Source organism: Salvia splendens, chromosome 17 (genome assembly GCF_004379255.2).
Source record: "Salvia splendens isolate huo1 chromosome 17, SspV2, whole genome shotgun sequence".
Taxonomy (NCBI): Eukaryota; Viridiplantae; Streptophyta; class Magnoliopsida; order Lamiales; family Lamiaceae; genus Salvia; species Salvia splendens.
The window spans coordinates 16,989,464-17,001,269 of record NC_056048.1 but is presented as its reverse complement, the minus strand read 5'-3'; positions in this window follow the sequence as shown (position 1 = coordinate 17,001,269).

Sequence of the window (11,806 nt, the reverse complement as noted above, 5' to 3'; positions counted from 1 at the left end):
TCCACTTCCATATGTGATGGTCAGACCTTCTCACGGTCTTTGTCATCGCATATTGTGATACCTCATTTACGAGGAATGAATGATGATCTAATTGAACACGCAATGATCTCCCCCACCATTGTGGATAGTTTGGATCAGTAATTGAGGGTTTGTTGAAACTCAAAATGTGAGATGTCAACTCATTTCCCTCAATTGTTCTATCCATGAGATGGGACCATAGAGGATAATTACCGCTACTGAGTTTGGCTTTGACGGTAACTTCTCCCAAAGATTTGGGATGAGTCGGGGGCTGTGATGGTGTTTTCAATGATGTGATTGGTATATAGAGACTTTGTCGTAAAAATTCCGCAAACTGAGTAGCAAACTCGGATGGAAAACTCATGGGGTTTGGAATAGTATTTGGTTGTGGAGTAGTTTTTGGTTGGATACTATTTGTGGTTTCTGTGTTTGAAGAGTAGACATATCTTTTCTTTTTTTACTTAAATTCCTTCCTAGAGGGTTAGGCAGACCCTCAACCCGTTCATTGAATGAAAATAAGTCATTACAAATTGTCCAAAAGTGGCGGGAAATACAGAAACATTACCAAGAGTAAAGCAAGGACTAGTTCTAGAAAGAATAAGACACCAGTCCACTCTAGTGTTTGGCCTCTCCTCTTTTATTTTTGGCGGGATCGGAAGCAAGGCAGCTCTAATTGGTCCATGCGTGCAAACACCTTGACCAATGGAGGGGGCCCCTAGATGATCAAAGGTGATCAGTTGTGTGGAGATGCACCCCAGCTTTGGAAGGTGGTCCGCCGCCTTGTTTCCCTCCTGTTTATGTGTATAACTTTGTAGTTGAACTGTATTGCGAATTCTCACCATCACATGACTATTAGCCGCAGGCTCATGTTTTCCATTTGCAATATCATTCACCACCCTTTACATCCATTTCAATCCAAATATTGTTTTCCCATATTTTAGCTAAAGTTCGGCCATATGCAAGGGCCAGGAGTTTTACCTCAGTGCCGGATTTCGCATGGAGAGGCAACTGGAATCCTTGGACGATTTCTGTTCGTCTCTAATTAGACCTCCCCCACCTGCTGTTCAGATATGGCCAGAAAAGTGCCATCCATGTTCAGCTTGATCCACGTATGAAGAAGGGGATCCATCCTACCATTTTGGATATCACTCTCGGTCTGATTGTGCCTCTAGGCTAGGCGAAAGGATCTTTGGGGCTGCATCCTCCCCAATGTTTAGTTGTCATCTTTTTTGCTCTGGCAAGGTTGTGGAGGCGCATCGTGACCATGTATACCCTTGCACCGAACTGAAAGTCTTTCCCCTGTGCATGTGGTCATTTCGTTCCACCCATAGGAACCACATAATGAGGCATGGAACGATAGTACTCGCATGGACTCTTAGGATGGTGTCCAGGTCGAGTTGCCAAGCTCTGATCCTACGTTCAACATCTTCCGATCTACATTCAATTTGAGGGGCGTATTTTTTTAGGTCGTCCCAATATAAGTGACACATTTCATTTTATGGCAAAAAAAACAACACTCTATCTCTCTCGTACTTTATTCTCTCTCATACTTTTCCTCTCTACTTTTTTCTCATTCATACTTTAGTTCTCTTCATTTAACAACTAAACACCACTACCTAAAATCTATGCCCAAAAGAAATGTGTCACATGTAATGGAACGGAGGGAGTATCATTTACTCCATTTGTCCCATAATAGATGTCACACTTGGATAATGACATAAGATTTTAGGAGATGTTTTGTGTGTTAAGTGTGAAGAGAAAATTGTACTATATATATTAATGTAAGAGAGAACTTTTTTTCAGAAAAATAAATAAGACATCTTTTGTGGGACAAACTAAAAAGGAAAGTGTGACATGTATTATGGGACGGAGGGAGTATATATTATTTCCTATCAATTACTGATCCTCTTCTCTTGATATAGATTATTTGATAAGGTTTGGCAATTTCCCCCAAATATTACAATCGCTTTTAAGTGTCGAACAAGGTGGGGTTGGTGGGATGTAAGCTTCGGCTGCCTATATTCACAATGTATTCCACGTCTCTCAGCTCAAGCCCGACTCTCCTCCTCAAGGTCAAGGTCCAGTTGCATAATGAAAATGGCAGTAAAGATAAAGAGCATTGAAAAGCTAAGGGAGAATATAACTGCTTTAGGATAGAAGCAACAAATGCAAGTGTTTTTTTAATTCGAAAAAGTGGTGTGTGCAATTACACTTTGTCACTATTTATATGTGATGCTAAGAAGGTCCTAGAACTTGGCTATAAACCCTAATAGCCTAACCAAGTTTGACCACTCTGAAACTAGACGACAATACTCTCCAACAGAATTGATGTGTGGTTCTCTCTCTACATTCTCACATGCTGGAGATTCTTCAGCTCTTGACCAATGATGGCATGCCACTCAACAATACATCTTTCCATGTAGGGAACTGATACACGTGGCTCCATCACATTTCAGTTCATTCTTTTCTCCTTAACTTCATCAGTTGCATGATTGTCACATGGTGGTGTTTTGGTCACCATGTTAACATTGCAAACTTGCCCAAGGTCTCCCCGATCCTCGATGCCTTTCCATAGGCCATTCTTGATTGTGGTATGGTGCACACAACAATGCGGTAACCCAATGGTCAATGGATTATCTATTGGCACAATTTATATTCTGCAGAAGCATATTGGATGTGATTAATGCATTTTTTCCTTGCGGACAAGAAAACTGAAGGGAGAAAGTATTGTCAGACATTGAAGAAAAGGAAATGAGTAAGGTAGTTAGACCAATAACAGTTATAACCGACGACTACACCACATCAACATTCATGCAAACAATCGTCATATCACCATACAGCTAGATTCAGTTGAATCGCTCATCGCATATACTAGTTATTATAAATATATATATTTTGTAGAAAACTTACTTTCAGATTGCAAATAATAATTATTATCAGCTTGCGAATATATTTTCGCATCTCATATTTATTCCTTGGGTTATGAAGTAAGTACAAAATGGGATAAATCATTCTATCTGTAGCCCTTGTATTATGTTTGGTTGAGACGTGAGAATTAGTTGTTGTTGAAGGGGAAGAGAGGAAATTGTGCACCTATGCTACAACAATTTCATCAGCGGCTGGTGGGTTCACGTTCATTGAGATTGCAACCAAATAAATTGAATACAAGAACCAAAGCAACCGAAAATTGTTCAAATTCAATAATACTTAGGCCATGGTATGATGGAATGGAATGAGAGAGAAAGGAATGAAATGAAAATTTCTTTGAATTTCCTTCGCATTTTCATCAATTCTCTTATTCATACAACGCAAATTAATAGAATGAAAGTAGGAATCACATTCCATTCCATTCCATGCATGGCCCAACATTCACTCATGACTACAACCATCAATATAAGGTTGCTTTTTCTAACTGATTTCTGAAGCATCCTTAAAACAGTAGAAAAATAATTATGATTATCTTCGCAAAGAATATAGTATAATATAGTTGAAGGATCAAAGGTATGCCATTGCCATGCCAGTTTTCCTTCAATTATGAACCCCCTCAATCTCAGTCTTGGTCTTTGACAAGAAACTCTATCTTGAACTTGATGCTCAGAAGAGGAAAAACAAACCACGATGGCTGTGACGTTGTCACCCGTATCTCGCGCGCATCAATGCTTGATTCGTCAGCTCTGTAGCACATTTTTCTGGAACATTGTGGCACCTGAAGGTTTGTGATGTTGTGATAACTGAAACGCACCTCCTTTCCTCCAGAGAACAGCACGACAATCGCCGACATTTGCTGTTGTTCCACAATGAGTTCGTCAGCCTGTACATATGATCTTAGATGACAAGTCTCCATCGCTTGCAAGAATGTTTCTTCAACATCATATGTTTGAGGCAATTCAACATCCTCAAAGAAAATTTTCATGGCATTATTTTTCATGAAAGTTGCACCATGACCATCAAACACAACATAAAAGGAATTCGGTTGGTTCTGACAATCTGTAGAGGGAAGCATTATTTTTCATGAAACTTGCAGCATCCAATATCAGTGTGGCTGCCCGATCAAATTCTTGGAACGAACTTTCTAGTCGAGGTCTCAGATGCTTTGGTAGTTTGTAAATTAGTTGAGAACCTAATCAAAGAAAAGAGATTCCATTAGGAGAACATATCAGGAGAAATAGAGATAAACATAAACTAGGACTCCCTTCGTCCCAACTAAGATGACACACTTTCCCTTTTAGTTTGTCCCAACCAAGATGACACATTTCTATTTTTGGTAACTTTCCCGTTCAGGGAATGAATGGATATGGATTTCTACCGTGGCTCGTTTGTTCGATTGAGAGAGAGACTTGATTAATTAAGGAAGAAAGAAACGTAACCCTAATGGCTTTGAATGCGCATTAAAAAAAAGTTATCTAAATTAATTCTAAACACATTACGCTTTCATGAATTAAAAATCAATGGAATATGTTCATTGTTTTGGGAAACATAAATATGTTCGTTATTTTTAAATTTTGTTGAAACACGTAAAATTATTTTCCTAACTACATTATGTTTCCTTCTCACTTGTTGAAATTGGGTTTGTGAAATTTAGGTCCAAGGAGTCCTTTAAACTATTTTAGTTCGTCCGTCATTAGAAGTCCAGATTAATTTTTGGTATTAATGAAATTTCATAAGGGTAAAAGTGAGTACTGATCATTAAATTGCCTTTGAAATACAGGAATTTTGGAATAGCGCCACTTAGTTCATAATATCTACAAAAGTAGCATCAACCACAAGTTACAAATATACACTTTATTTCGTTTGTAATAAATTTCAGGGTAGCAATTGGCAAAATAGTAGGTAAAACAGACTTTAACTGAATGAATCCTTGGAGCTTGTGGGGATGGAAAACCACATCGGGGAATATTCACGGAACTCAATCCTAGTTCCCAAATGTCCAAGTGGACCGCTTGTTGATATTGGTCAGCTGCAAAGAAGTAACATGCCAAAGGAGAAGCTATGCGATTAGTAAGTTGTAAGCAATTACAAAAACCTTTTAAACATGTCCTCCACATTACTATCTTAGTGAGTCCGCAATTATTACCGTAACTTCAATTCATCAGTTTCGTTCCGATCTTCATATCTTCTGCTTTGACCTTTTTGTTAACACCCTTTTTACTAATAATATTCAAGAAACAAGTCAAAATACCAAATATATGAATATAGACAAAAGCATATGTAATTCATGCTATGCAATCAAAATAGCCTAAGACTAACCCCTAAAAAGACGTAACTTCTGTATTTATCATCTATATATAAAGTTGTTCTCTCTTTTTAATTTGAGACAAAGAATTATATCGACAAATCTTTCGCTTGATATCACCTCTAAACATATCATATCAGGTGTTCTATCTATATAATATTCCGCTTGATTACATATCACCTCTCGAGCTACCTGTATCATTTTGGGAGATGTCCATTAATTTGTTACTTCAAACCAAGCAAATTGAGAAAACAGCATTTTGAAATTGCTCAGTCGTCGACCTCAGCCATTTTAAAAGGGACACGAGACAAAAATAAATTAAGGAAGAAAGCTTCATAAATTTACTGATGGTGTTACTGTTACAAATTAACATTATGATAGGGACCCAACTAAGGAAGACGAGCCTCCGTCGATCGTGAGGAAGGACCAAGAACAACCACATAGAGGCCGGCGTAGAGAGAGAGAGCGACTCCGGCACAGGCAAGGAAAGAGAGACCACCAAGGAATGCTTCTCGACCCATGAAGTTTAAGGATTTCACGTCATATTAGGATTAGGATTTACCATCTTTTATTTAATTATCTTTATTTGTTTTTGACATTATTTTTGGAACAATTACCTAGTTTAGTTTATCAAATCTTTTCAGGTTTTCTTCTTGATTCTTTCCCGAATCGAAGAGTCGAATCAAGCAGGGTCCGAACTCTATATAAAGAGTTCATTAGAGAGTCAAAAAAACCATTCAAGATTAAGGAAATAAAATTCTTTTCTTGAAACCAAAGGTTTCGTACCTTAGTTGGAGCAACTAAGTTTCTTTGCTTTGCCTTGTTCATTGTTTTCGTGTGCTCCATTCATTCCGATAGGATTCTAGTCCTATCATCTGGTGCTTCCATTGAGTTCTCTTCTCCCACCGCTCGAGATGTCTTCGAGTACCGGCACCGGCGACGCAGAGACGCCACCCACAAGTTATTCCAATGAGGAATTAACACAGCTCTTACTCGATATGAAAATCAGGTATGCAAACCAGGACAAGAAACTCTCCTCCAATCAATTCGATCTTGACTCCTTCACCCGCAAGCAAGAGGCGATGAACCGGAAACTGGAGGAAGGTATCGCCCTACTGCTGGACGCGAGTCTGCAAAATCGTCCGCCAGACCCCTCGTCCAACCGTGTCAGCCTCGGGGCTGGACCCTACCGGCCTCCCTCGTTCAACCACCGGCGAGGGTCGAGGTGGAAGCGATCTCGTGCGTCAAGCCAGAGGCGCCGAGATTCGATGGGGAGCTGCCACAGAATGGATACGTAAAATACAACGGTACTACAATTACCATTATACTCCCCTCAAGGATCGTTTGGAGTTATCGGCCTACTTATTCTATCATCCGACGTCAAGTTGGTTAACATACTGGGAAGACAACTGCAAGAACAAAACTTGGGATCGCTTTTTGTTGGCGATGAAACAACGTTTCGACCCGGAGCTGTACGTCGATCATGTCAGTTGCTTGGCCGAACTGCGCCAGACCACGACGGTCAAGGCTTATCAGTCAGCCTTCGAGGACATTATGCAGAAGACCACGGAGGTAGACTAACCAACCATGACCTCCCTGTTTATTGCCGGCCTAAAGGACCCTATGAAGCATGAATTACTTACCAATCGGCCGAGCACGCTCGAGGAAACGTTCACCTTGGCCCAGCGTATTGCAGCGTGCCACAGACTATCCACGCCATCCACTACCTCACATGATTCCTCCTAGATGCCCCGTGAAACCAGGCCGAGACAGCATACCCAATCAGCCCTCACGATTCCGGCCCCGCCTCGATAAAATCAGAGCGCACGCCCCCGACCAAACATTCCCGTGGTCAAGATCTCTGCAGTTGACGGCGCAGAACGTACACGGTTGGGCCTTTGCTAGTGGTGCCCGGAAAAATACTCCCGCGAGCACGTTTGCAACAAAAAGTTGTATGCTCTAATGGGAGTCGACGATGAGGATGACATAATGGAGTCCGAAATTCTGCCTGGAGATGAGGACGATGGAGAGAATATGGTCATAACTGGTGATGTTTCTTGTATCAATTTAATCAGTCCAAAATTGAAACCGCGATCACTCCATCTAGCTGGGACCATCAACAACTCTAGAGTATCCGTCCTGATTGATGGTGGCAGTACACATAACTTTATCAAGCCCACCATCGCTGAAGGGCTAAGTCTACCGGTTCACTCTATTATACCTTTTCGTGTATTAGTGGGCAATGGAGCCTCTCTCCGCTGCAATCATGCGTGTTTAAAAACACCCATTTCCTTGCAGGGTCAAGTTTTTGACATAGATTTATTTATTCTACAGGTGGAAGGCCCCGACGTTATACTTGGTGTCCAGTGGCTTCAGGACCTTGGCAAGGTCTCGATTGATTTCAGAGACCTGACTATGGAATTTACTTGGAAAGATCGTGTGATTCTCTTAAAGGGTGATGGTGCTCCACCGACAAGAATCTCTTACAATAATATATTCTCTCTTATGGGATCGGAGCAGGACTGTGATCTTTTTGAATTAATACCGACTCTGCCAGAATCTGAATTACCCGCGCCAATGGACAACTACCCTCATCCGGACCCACGGATTACCTCAATTCTCGAGAGTTATGGATCAGTATTCACGGTCCCTACTTCCCTTCCACCATCAAGAGTGTGGGACCATAGGATACACCTACCTGAGGGTACCCGCCCAGTCAATGTCCGGTCGTACCGATATCCCTACTTTCAGAAAACCGAGATTGAACGCCAAGTAAGGGAGATGCTTGATCAAGGCGTTATTCAACCGAGCACCAGCCCGTTCTCTTCGCCTGTGCTATTGGTCCGCAAGAAAGATGGGACTTTCCGATTCTGCGTCGACTATAGAGCCTTGAACGCAGCAACCACCCCTGATCATTTCCCAATCCCGACAGCAGATGAGTTGTTCGACGAGCTCAATCGGGCTAGGATCTTCTCTAAGTTGGACTTACGGTAGGGCAACAACCAGATCCGCATGCATGTAGCCGATATCCACAAAACCGCATTTCGCACGCACGACGGCCATTTTGAGTTTTTGGTGATGCCGTTCGGTTTGACAAATGCTCCTTCAACGTTCCAAGCTGCAATGAATAGAATATTCTGACCCTTCCTCCGAAAATTCGTGATTGTCTTTTTTGACGATATCTTGGTGTATGGTGAGTCTTTGGATGATCATGTGTTACACCCAGTGTTGTTAGGGTCGCGGGTCGGTCCGGGGCGCTGAGGCTGGACCCCGAGTCGCGGGGCGATGGGGCGCTGGGGCGAGGGACCCACGAATCGGGGCGCAAAATTATTTATTATTTATATATTAGTAATAATAATGATTAAATATAATTCACTAATATATAAATAATTATACTTACATAATAGGAAGAAAAAAAAATAAATAGAAAATAATTATTGAAGGAATTATAGTCTATTTACTTGTTTTGATAATTAAAATGAATTTTATAATTAATTCATTTTGAGGAAAGATGAAAAGTTGGCAGTAATAATAAATTAATATTATAGAAAAGTGGAAAAGTAAAAAGTTTGAATGATTGGAGGTAAAAAGAGGCGGTGGTGTGTGCCTAGGTTTTATCAAAAGGACTTAATAGTATTAAAATACTAATAAAAAGAAAATATCAGCTTCCTCTCTCTTCCTCTCTCTTTACAGAGAAACTTCGTCGCTCCACCGTCGCCCGCGTGCGCTTCAGCCGCCCCAACCGCCCCGGCTCGCCCCAACCCGCCCCAGTCTCGCCCCAGCCCTCCCCATGAATATCGTTCGGCCCAGGGTGGCTGGGGCGACTACAACCGCGCCCTGACCGCCCCACGCCCCAAGCGCGATTTTCACAACACTGGTTATACCTCAGGCAGGTCCTTCAAATCCTCCGCGATAGTGGCTTCTTTGTCAAGTTGTCAAAGTGCTCCTTTGGTGTAGATACGATTGATTACTTGGGTCACATCATTTCGGTGGGCGAACTACGCGCTGACCCAGGAAAAATAGAAGCCATGACAGCTTGGCCGATCCTGACTACTATAAAACAGCTAAGGGGGTTTCTCGGCCTCACCGGCTACTATCGCCGCTTCGTTCAAAATTATTCAATCATTACGGCCTCCCTAACGGATCTATTGAAGAAAGAGGCTTTCCTTTGGTCAGATACTGCAGAGGCAAGCTTTTCGGCCATCAAAACGGCCATGACGGAGGCCCTTGTACTCCACTTACCCGATTTCAACGCTCCCTTCACTGTCGAGACAGACGCCTCCGATTTCGGTATTGGGGCAGTATTATTACAGAAAGGCCATCCTTTGGCATTTTTTAGCAAGAAATTAGGCCCGCGACGTCGCGTAGCGTCAACCTATGACAAGGAGTTGTACGCAATTGTCGAGGCGGTACAGAAATGGCGACAATATTTGCTTGGGCGTGAGTTCATTATTCGGAGTTATCAACGTAGCTTAAAGGAATTATTATCGCAAATTGTGCAAACTCCGGATCAACAATTTTACAAATTTCGGATTGAGTACAAATCGGGAGCCTCGAAACGTGTGGCGGATGCTCTTTCCCGCCATGACCAAGATCCGCCGCAGGAGGACGGAAAGGCCTTGGCTTTATTTGCCAGACCATCGCCCACCATTTTAATGACCATTAAGTCCGAAAATGCCACTTTTGAGGACCTGATTGATCTCCATCGGGCAGTAACAGCAGGGACAGCCCCCCCTCACGTCTCCGCCGTTGATGGCATGCTGTTCTTCAAGAGGCGTTGGTATATCAGTCGAGACTCGTCTGTCAAAATGGATATCTTAGCGGAGTCACACAGTGCAAAGTCGGCGGGCCATCCAGGCGAAAAGCAGACGTTCGCTCGCGTAGCTTCTTCTTTCTACTGGCCGGGTATGCGATCGGATGTGCGAAAATTTGTGGCCGCTTGCTCGGTGTGCCAAGCAACGAAGTATGTTACTGATCGGCCATCGGGTTTGATCTAGCCTCTTCCTATTCCGGACTCGGTGTGGTCAATTGCCTCTATGGACTTCATTGTGGGTCTCCCGCCATCGAACGGCTACACGGCAATCATGGTTGTTGTGGATCGCCTTTCAAAATACGCCCATTTTGGCGCCCTTCCCACCAATTTTGACACTCCAAAGGTGGCCAAATTATTCGTCAATACCGTGGTCAGGTTACATGGTTTTCCCGACAAATTGCTTTCCGATCGTGATACTATCTTTATGAGTGACTTTTGGAAGGAATTGCTGACACTAAGCGGCACCAAACTACAATTTACAACGGCGTATCACCCACAGACAGACGGCCAGTCAGAGGTGACAAATCGTGCTCTTGAGCAGTACCTCCGCGCCTTTACTTATTAGCAACCAAAAAAGTGGTTTGAATTTTTGCCATGGGCGGAATTAGCTATGAACTGTAGCATTAACGTGAGCATTGGCATGTCCCCCTTTCGTGTGCTCTACGGCAGGGATCCTCCTAACATTTCGGGACTCCAGCGGGCCCTGCAGTTAATGCAGAAGTCTGAGCTCAATCGAAGATGGCTGAATACGCAAACAAGCATCGGCGGAATGTAGAATTCAATGTTGGAGATCAAGTGTTGCTACGCCTTCGACCCTATCGGCAGATATCGGTAGAGCCGCCGCTATCGGCCAAGCTAAGCCGCCGCTATTATGGTCCTTATGTCATCATGGAACGTATTGGCAAGGTGGCATATTGTTTACAACTTCCCCTCGGGAGTCGTATTCACGACGTGTTTCATGTCTCCCTCCTTAAGCCGTTTGTTCCTCCTCTATCCGAAACGGTACATGACCAGCTTCCGATGGACTTCAAGCACAGTCAGCCGATCGATACTCCAATTGCCGCGTCTGCTGAGAGGGTGGTTCTTGCTGGAGGTCTACCGCGATGCCAATGGCTGACCCACTGGGCTTCAAACCCATCATCCCCCTCTTGGGAGTCCAAAGACCTGCTGCTTCGCCATTTTCCAACGCTCAACCTTGAGGTCAAGGTAGTTTCTATCGGGGCGGGAGTTGGTAGGGACCCAACTAAGGAATACGAGCCTTCGTCGATCGTGAGGAAGGACCAAGAACAACCACAGAGAGGCCGGCGTAGAGAGAGAGCGACTCTGGCACAGGCAAGGAAAGAGAGACCACGAAGGAATGCTTCTTGACCCATGAAGTTTAAGGATTTCACGTCATATTAGGATTAGGATTTACCATCTTTTATTTAATTATCTTTATTTGTTTTTGGCATTATTTTTGGAACAATTACCTAGTTTAGTTTATCAAATCCTTTCTGGTTTTCTTCTTGATACTTTCCCGAATCGAAGAGTCGAATCAAGCAGGGTCCGAACTCTATATAAAGAGTTCATTAGAGAGTCAAAAAAACCATTCAAGATTAAGGAAATAAAATTCTTTTCTTGAAACCAAAAGTTTCGAACCTTAGTTGGAGCAACTAAGTTTCTTTGCTTTGCCTTGTTCATTGTTTTCGTGTGCTCCATTCATTCCGATAGGATTCTGGTTCTATCACATTACTCATCAACTA